The sequence below is a fragment of the Pyrus communis genome, chromosome 6 (genome assembly GCF_041283825.1).
Source record: "Pyrus communis isolate YQ-2024b chromosome 6, ASM4128382v1, whole genome shotgun sequence".
Classification (NCBI taxonomy): Eukaryota; Viridiplantae; Streptophyta; class Magnoliopsida; order Rosales; family Rosaceae; genus Pyrus; species Pyrus communis.
Genome location: NC_142570.1, coordinates 14,422,658 through 14,432,552, shown reverse-complemented (window position 1 = coordinate 14,432,552; position 9,895 = coordinate 14,422,658). Strand labels below are relative to the sequence as shown.

General features: G+C 37.2%; 1 non-coding gene across 1 annotated transcript; it reads right to left on the bottom strand.

Moving 5' to 3' along the window:
• Positions 1-5,101: 5,101 nt before the first annotated feature.
• LOC148696334 (small nucleolar RNA R71) lies at positions 5,102-5,212 on the bottom strand. The gene has a single exon (XR_015963857.1). It is a non-coding gene; the product is annotated as a small nucleolar RNA R71 (small nucleolar RNA).
• Between the last annotated feature and the right edge of the window lie 4,683 nt (positions 5,213-9,895).

Here is a 9,895-nt window from a genome sequence, read left to right as displayed (position 1 = left end):
CTCAACCAAACGCTACAACCCTGTGAGACTCGAGCCATTACTTTCTTTGGAGAGTTATTTTCTGTGATTCTTTGTTTTCTAAAGTTGTTGCATGATCTCATTATTCCTTGCTTGGTTGCTACTTAGAATGCAATTGTATCATGATAGAACTAAATGCTAGAACTTATATCCGTTTCATTCAAAGCATGTTATTGATTTGCATAACACATATTCAAGAAGAAGTTGTGTAGTGACCACCACCATAGCCAAATAGCCTTACTTCCCATACTTCGTATATGTTGTAAGTTTTAACCCCGTTGAGCCTCGTTTTGCCTTTATTCCTTGTTTACCCACATCAACCCTTACCTAGCTTAGAGTAGGACTTTCCTATACCCTTGTTCTTAAAGTTTAGTGAGCATGACTTAAATGAATTCCTTTTGAGTTACATTATGCAAGAAAATGAGTGTGGGGGAGTAAAAGTTTGTTCTTACGTTTATATGTATGTTTTGAGATTTAAAAGAAAAAGAAGAAAAGAAAAAAAAAAAAAAAAAAAAAAAAAAAAAAAAAAAAAAAAAAAAAAAAAGGAGTGAAAATAAGTAAGAATGAACTCACGAGCGTTGATGGTTGAAGAAAGGGTCCAAAAAGTTGAATATGGCCCTAAGTTTTGTGTGATTTTCCCTTGGGTGTTCAAAGTTGACTTCTGCGTTCTTAAGGGAATTCTAAGTGCCTAATTCAATACTTTGCTCACTATTGCTTTAAGAATGTTTGTTTATCCTTCACCTTTCATTGTTAGCCAATACCCTAGCCCCGTTACTACCCTTTGACTTCTATATTGAGTGTTATGTATTTCAATTGTGGAGTTTGAACTTGGTATGAGCTTATGGTGTCACTGGTTCTCGCGTCTAAGTAGTAGCATTCCATTCATGAGATCATATCTAAACATGCTTATTAACTCCAGAAAATGCTTTCCTTATTATAACATATGTGAGTGTTCATCTACATGTTTACATCAATCTTCTCACATATACCTAGTGTAGGGTGTGTAGTCAGAAAATCTGTGTGAAAAACGAGAGTACATCTAGTAAGAAATTGAGGGAATTCTCTAAAGGCATGTTACTACATTTGAAATGTGTTTTAATTGCTTAATTGTGAACTAGTATGTGGTGACTATGATTAAGAATGTACTTAAGTGTAAAGATGGCTCAAATCTGTGAGAATAATGATTTTTAACTTGTCATGTGCATTGGAAGTCCCTGATACGATTGTTGGAAGGTGTAGGTTATGTTTTGTTCTTTTTGTTTTGTTTTTCTGTTTTGCTCGAGGACTAGCAAAAGCTAAGTGTGGGGGTATTTGATAGGAGCATATTTATGCGACTTAAATGGCTTGTTCTCGTACATTTACGTTATGTTTCTTTAGTTATTTTGGTACTTTAAGCTATTTTCGTGTGTTTGTAGGTCCAAAGGGCTAAAGGAGCAAAAAGATGCATTTTGGAGACTTTTGGAGCACTTTTGGGCTAAGGACGGATAGCTTATGCTTGAAGCCAAAGTGTTGGACGAAATTGAAGACCTAATTGGAGCCAAAGTGTTGGAACCTTGTTCTCTTTAGTTTTAGGACATTTAAACCTTTCCTAATCCCAATCATGCCATGCATAACACACATCCATTCTAACACATTGTCATTGCACATGCATTTCCTTCATTAGTTAACCCACATGCACTTATCACTTATCATCACCACATATCATATCACTTAACCACTTATCATATCATAACCACATATCATATCACTTATCACTTATCACTTAACATATCATCCACCTACTTCACCTACAACATCCACCTACTTCACCTACAACATCCACTTCACCTACAACATCCACCTACTTCACCTACAACATCCACTTCACCTACAACATCCACCTACTTCACCTACAACATCCACCTACTTCACCTACAAATGACATAGCCATATGTTCCCTCCACTACTCCTATAAATACCCTTGCATTCATTCATTCATGGAACATCTCATTTTCATACACAACACATTACAAACACATTCTCCCTTCCCTAGCCGTGAGCTTCCCATCTCTCCCCTTATAATCCAAACACCATTTTTCCATTCCACACTTCCATCCCCCAAACCAATTATCCCTAGACCTTATGCTATTGTGCCGCAACAAAGAAGGAGAAAGAAGAGAGGAGAAGCCTTGGACGTTTTGGCTATTCAAGCTTGGATTGTTGGAGCGTTTCTAGGTGTATTCAATCTTTGTTTTCAATGTTTAATTTATATTCTCTTTGTTTTGTTGTAAACATGAGGAGCTAAACTTGTTTTAGCTAGGGGAGACTTTGAAACCATGATTATATTTGCAATATGAATTGATTAATTCCAGTTGTGATTTCATAAATTGTGAATGCAATTTACTTAACCGTTTGATGGATAACTTATTCTTGTTTGTTGATTAAGGGTGCACACTTAGTTTGCATGCATGAATTTGGGGCTAGAATATAAGGGAGTTTCACATAATCGTTACAAACTTATATTCACAAGTAGTTAAGGTTGTTTTCACAATCATGTTAAGTAAATTCCTAGCATGAGTATCATGATGTCATAGTTACAAGTGCTTTGTCAATACTTATGATTTTCATAGAACGTAATGATCTTTGATTGTATCTCTATTATGATGTCATGTAGGGGACTTTTGAAGAATGCTTTGGGTTGTCGTATGATGTCATCCAATCCAATAACTTAAGGAAAATCTGAGGGTTAATTAGTGATGTCACGGTTAATCTAGGGTGTTGAGGTTCATGGTTTATCGAAAAGCAACTGGAAATCAATTTGTATGCAAGTGTGTCATGTGTGGAGAAGGACCCTCTAGCTAGCTAATCACCCATTCATTTCCGTCAAATCCATATTTACAATTTGTTTTAATTGCAATTTGTTCATTTAGTTTAATTTTGTCAAAACCTAAATCCCCCTTTACTTTAATGTCAAATTAGTTAGAAATCAATTTAGTTTGTGTTTTTAAGAGTTTTGAGTCTTTTGAACTTGTTAGAATCTGTTTAGTTTATGTTTTAAAGTATTTTTGAATTCTTTGAGTCTAGTTTAGTGTTTTATATTGTTTTTACGTTTTTAAGTCAGTTTCCAAGAGATTAACAATCCCTCCTAATCCCCGGTCCAGAACGATCCCTACTTATACTTATACTACAATTGTCAAAAAGAGGGTTTAATTTGTGTGCGTATAATTCTCGCATCACAAGGGCACATGCTTCTTTGAATACATTAACACATACTTGCAGATCTTGTCCATGCCATGCGTCCACTACCTCAGAAACCCATCAATTCCAGCTCATTTTATGCTATTCCATCTCACTTGTGTAGATGGAGATCCAATCTGAGTGTTGGAGCCACATTCCTTTCTATAAAACAAGTCTCACTTCACACAACAAGGGGTTCCGCATTTTTCTTCTTCACTCAGTCCATTACACACGCATAACTTCTCCCATTTCACTTCATTTTCTGTCCATCTCTGTCCCAAGGGCAGAAACCATTCAACCATAACCAATCTACCTTCATCCGCACCACATTTGGAAAACCACCACCGAAGGCACTCTTCCAGGAATTCAACATCAGTTTTGCTTTAAGGGTTCCTCTTATTAATTCTATTTTCATTCATGTTTTATATTTTTATGTTAAATCTTTTGTAAACATGAATTGTAACTAATCCTCCTCTAGGGATTCGATGTAACCTTGCAAAGTTTGCCATGTAATTAAGTTAGAATGCTCAGTTTGTCCATCTATTTCTTGTTTTATTCTCTGATTTAATGGTGACTTAGTGTGTTGATTTTAATGTTTGATCATCATTTGAATTAATCACTAAGTTGTGTAGCCAAGATTAAAACACACATCATGCATAATCTTGGTAGATATGTGAATGAATGAAGGGAATGTTTAGCAAACATCCTGCCGAGTTATTCCCTTTGGTTTTATGAAAGTTTCTTGTGCATTACATACTCTTGATTATGAATCAAAGTTGCACATCACAACTAGGTTCATGATTGGAGACATTTGATCAAATCCACACATCATATGGTTGATCATGTCCAAGTGAAACAAACTCAAGAAATAGGTAGATGAAGGAGTACAAACTAACTTAACAAACATGGACTTGGTTTAGCAATGGTGAAACCGAATCCCTAGCTTCATCTCCATTGGTACTATCTCATTTTATTAGTTGTTGAGTCATTTATTTGTGTTTACTTCACTTTCTTATACTTTCAAGTTACAACAACAAATCTGCCTATTCTGTTTAGTTTGATTCATTTCATAGAGTTTTTGCAAAACAAGTAATTACATAGGTCTAATTAGTCCCTGTGGATTCGACACCCTTGCTTGTGCCATTATACTAAATATATTCTAGCATTAGGAAGGAATAATACTTCAACAAAAAATGGCGCCGTTGCCGGGGACTGATTTCAGTCCCTTGTAATTGCTTGTTTGCTATTTAAAATTTGTTCATTTCATTGTTGTTTGCTAGTTAAACTTTGTTCTTTTCACTGTAGGTAGATTCTTGATTTTCATTCAAACTTGTGTTACTTTGTTTCAGGTAGTATATGTCAAATAGACTTGTTGAGTTAGGCCAAAGAATTGAACGGTTGAAGGGCCACACTTTGGACAACTTTGTGCCATCAAGTTCATCCATTAGCCGTGAGGAAGAGGAAGGGAATTCACCTAGTTCAACAAGTAAAGGATCTGAGCAATATAATTGGGAAAGAGAAGAAGAGATGGCGGGCAACCAAGATGAACTTCGAGCTTTGGAGGACTTTGCTCAACCAATCATACCAAATTCACCTTCATGCATCTTGCTGCCCACAGAAGCTAGAAACTATGATCTCAAATCTTCACATTTCCATATGTTTCCTTCATTTTATGGCTTACCTAATGAAGACCCTTTAGCTCATATTAAAGAGTTTTACAATGTTGTGAGTGGTTTACCTTTGCAGGGAGTAAGTGAAGCAAATTTGAGGATGAGAGTTGGTTGATGACTCTAACACCAGGTTCCCTCACTACATGGGATGCCGTGGCTAAGAAGTTCTTGGAGAAGTTCTTTTCCACTCAAAAGACAGCCACATTAAGGGGACAAATCTTCAACTTCAAACAAGATGATGGAGAACCTTTCAATGAGTGTTGGGAGCGTTTTAAAGGCCTCTTGATACAATGTCCACACCATGGGTTACCTTTTCACTTACAAATGCAAATTTTCTACGATGGACTAACCCAAACTTGTCAATCAACTGTTGATAATGCAGCAGGTGGAGCATTGAAGAAAAAGAATGCTCAAGAGTCATATAACATTTATGAGATGTTGGGGTCTAATGCTCAACACAAAGATTTAAGGGGTAAGAAAGTTGGAGTCTATGAAACAAGCTCTAATCATGATCTTTTGTTGCAGGTAGCTAACCTAGAAAGGAAGATTGAATCCGTGCTCAACATGGTGCCAAAAGCAAATGAAGTGTGTGCCATTTGCAACATACCAAGCCATCCTACTCATCAATGTCCATCTAGGGAGGCTTATCCCGAGTATGTCCAAGAGCAAGTGAATCTCATGAATTCTTACAATCAAAGGCCAAGGAATGATGTGTATTCCAATACTTATAACCCAAGTTGGAGAGACCATCCCAATCTTTCGTGGAAGAGCAACAATTTCCAAAATTTCCAACCAAAACTTGCCACTACTCTAGAGGATACGGTTAAATTGTTAGCCCAAAACACCTTGCAATTCCAACATTCCACAAATAGCACTCTCCAACAACATTCGGCAGCCCTAACCAAAATGGAGACACAATTGGGGCAGATTGCAGATGCCTTGAACCAAAGAGAGGTTGGAAAGTTTCCAAGCCAACCCGTGATACTCCAAAGGAACCAAGAGCAAGCCAAAGCAATCACTACACTTAGAAGTGGTAAGATTATTGATAATAGAGTTGGCAATGAAGTTACTAATGAATCTGATCATATGAATGCAGGGGTTACTCAAGGAGAAAATGAGAAACCAAATGAGGAACCAAGCCATGCTACTTCCTCATTTGAAGCACCAAATCTTCACAAGGCCGAGAAACCATACACTCCACCAATACCATTCCCTGAAAGACTTGCCAAGAGCAAGCAGGATAAGTCATTCAAGGAAATTTTTGATATACTAAGCAAAGTGAATGTTAACTTACCTTTGCTTGATGTCATTAGGAACATGCCAGCATATGGGAAGTTCTTCAAGGAGTTAAACAGCTACAAAAGGAAGTATGGACCACATGAGAAGGTAGTGGTGTCTGAGAATGTGAGTGCAGTTTTGCAAAGAAAACTTCCACCAAAGCTTAAGGATCCAGGAAGTTTCTCTATCAACATCACCATAGGGGATAAGAAAGTAGAGAAGGCGATGCTTGATTTGGGTGCTAGCATCAACTTAATGCCCTATTCCGTGTACCTTCAACTAGGTTTGGGAGATTTGAAAGCCACCACCATTTCATTACAACTTGCAGACAAATCCGTGAAATATCCAAGAGGTATAGTAGAAGATATTCTAGTTCAAGTTGATAAACTAATCTTGCCTGCAGATTTTGTAGTGTTGGACATGGAAGAAGCTCCTATACATGACCGAGAGTTGCCTATATTGCTTGGGAGACCTTTCATGGCCACGGCCAAGACCATCATTGATGTGCAAAATGGACTCCTCACTATGACAGTGTTAGGAGAGACAGTTCAATTCAAAGTGTTTGAATCTCTTTCTCATCCTTCTTCATCTCTTGATTGTTATGCCATTGATGTGCTTGATTCACTTATATTCTCTAAGTTCTTACAGGCACAATCGAATGAACCATTACAAACTGTTTTGAGTCAATCTCAAGATGAGTTTGATGAGGACGATGCACTCATGGAAGAAGTAGCTTCCTTGGAAGCATTAGCACCATATCCTTTGAATGTTTCACCTCTTTTAGAGCCTTTAGAATCATCAATGTCACATCTAACTCCTTCTACCGTTAAAGCACCAAAACTTGAACTTAAACCACTTCCACCACATCTAAAATATGCATATCTAGCTGAATTTGAAACTCTTCCAGTTATCATAGCTTCTGACCTCACCCCAAATGAAGAAGATAAACTAATTAGGGTGTTAAAAGAGTTCAAATCAGTTTTTGGTTGGTCTATTGCAGATATCAAGGGAATAAGCCCTACCATGTGCATGCATAGGATTCTTTTGGAGGAAGGGGCAAAGTCAACCCGTGAGCCACAAAGAAGACTCAATCCTGATAGGAGCATATTCATGCGACTTAAATGGCTTGTTCTCGTGCATTTACGTTATGTTTCTTTAGTTATTTTAGTACTTTAAGCTATTTTCGTGTGTTTGTAGGTCCAAAGGGCTAAAGGAGCAAAAAGATGCATTTTGGAGACTTTTGGAGCACTTTTGGGCTAAGGATGGATAGCTTATGCTTGGCGCCAAAGTGTTGGACGAAATTGAAGACCTAATTGAAGACCAAAGTGTTGGAACCTTGTTCCCTTTAGTTTTAGGACATTTAAACCTTTCCAATTTCCTTAGCCGTGCATAACATTCCAACATTCCACTCCTTCATTTCAGCCACACTCCCACATATCATTACTTATCATCACCACTCATTACTTATCATATCACTTATCACTTATCACTCATTACTTATCATCACCACTTATCACTTATCATAACCACATATCATATCACTTATCACTTATCACTTATCACTTATCATCATCACTTATCATATCACTTATCATAATCACTTATCACTTAACATGCACCCATCACCTAACACAAAACCTTGCAGCCACATGCATTCCCCTTTTGCACATGCTTTCCCATTTCATTATTCATTCACCTTAATCATTCCCTCACATGTTTTCCCAACCCATTGCAGCACATGCACATTCACCCTTCATTATTTCCATCCACATGCATTTATCATCATTCACCCTAGCTTTAATTCACATGCAAACACATTCATATCAGCCACATGCATCTCCCATCTCATTTCCAGATTGTCCCCTTGCACATGCAGCCACTTATTCAAAGCACATGCATTTCCACCCTTTAATCACATGCATAAATCAGCCACATGCATCTCCCATCACCATTCCAGATTTCCACCACCCTCCTAGCTGTCATGTTCCCCCCATTTCACCTATAAATAACCCTTCATTGCAGCCACAAGGGTGGGGAGCCATTCACCACAGAAATAAGGCCTTTGTGCCAGAAATTCACCCATTCCACAAACACTTCCATTCCATTGTACATACCACCAACACTTCCCCCTTTGTGCCGTGAGTTTCCCTTACAATCCAAACACCATCCTTCCATTTTCACCACTCCCCAAACCATTCACACCATCAAATTATCCTTAGACCTTGTGCTACAACGAAGAGGAAGATAAGAGGGCCTAAACGTTCATACAATTCAAGTTTGAGTTGTTGGAATGTTTAGGTGTTTCTTTGATTTCAATGTTTAATTTCAATACTCTTTGTTTTGTACGTATGAGGAATGGAAGAGAAGAGTGCCTAAATGTTCATACAATTCAAGTTTGAGTTGTTGGAATGTTTAGGTGTTTCTTTGATTTCAAAGTTATGAGGAAATTCGAAATATATGTTTATGCTTACATTTTGATTTGATTACTTCTAATTGCGTTTCATAAGTTGTGATTCAATTTGTTTAACCGTTTGATTGATAACTTATTTATGTATGTTTATTGAGAGTGCACGCTTAATTTTCATGCATGAATATGACGCTAGAATATAAGTGAGTTTCACCTAATAGTTACGAACTTATATTCACAAGTAGTGGAGGTTGCTTATAAACAATCGCGTTAAACGAATTCTTGGCATAAGTTTCATGCGTATTCCATAGTAACGAATGCCTCGTCAACACTTATAATTTTCATAGAGCGTAATGATTCTTGCTTGTATCTCTATTATGCAATCATGTAGGGGACTTGTGGGGAATGTTTTGAATTGTTGTATGCGCTAACCCATCCAATTCAATAACGTTAGGAAGATTTGAAGGTTAATTAGTGCATCACGGTTAACTTGGGGTGTTGAGAATTAATGGTTTATTGAAATGCAATTGGAAATCATTTTATTATGCAAGTATAACATGTATGGAGATGAACCCCTTAACTAGCCTTCATTCCATTCAAATTCTATCACACATTCACATTTACATTGTGCTTTAATTTGAATATGTGCATTTTAGTTAATTTCGTCCAAAACTAAATCCCCCTTTACTTTATTGTCCAATTTAGTTAGAAAGTGTCTTAGTTTATGTTTCTAAGTGTTTTGATTCATTTTGTTTCCCAAATTCGTCCAAAGTACTCAAGGTGCTCAAATCTGCCCAGAAAGTGGTTTTTAGGCAGATTTGAGTGTGTTTGTGTTGTTTTGAGTCTTTTGGTTTGTTTTAGTGTTTTAAAGTTTAGTTTTCCATTCTTTGAGTCTCGTATAGTGTTTCATATTGTGTTTTTACGTTTGAATCAAGCCATAATCTTAAATTCGTCCAACATTGGGTTTAAGGTCAGAAACTGCCTAGTTAGTGTTTTTAAGCAGTTTTGAGTCTTTTGAACTTGTTTTGAGTCCTTTGAGTCTTTGTAAACATTTTTAACTTTGTTTTTACGTTTTTGAGTCAAATCCAAGTGGTTAACAATCCCTCCTAATCCCCGGTCCAGAACGATCCCTACTTATACATATACTACAATTTGACGAAAAGAGGGTTTAATTTGTGCGCGTGTAATTCTTGCATCAAATCCACACATGAAGGAGGTGGTGCCTAAGAAGGTGGGAATCACTGTGATGAGGAATGAAAACAATGAGCTTGTGCCCACAAAGCCCACGGCCAGTTGGCGTGTTTGC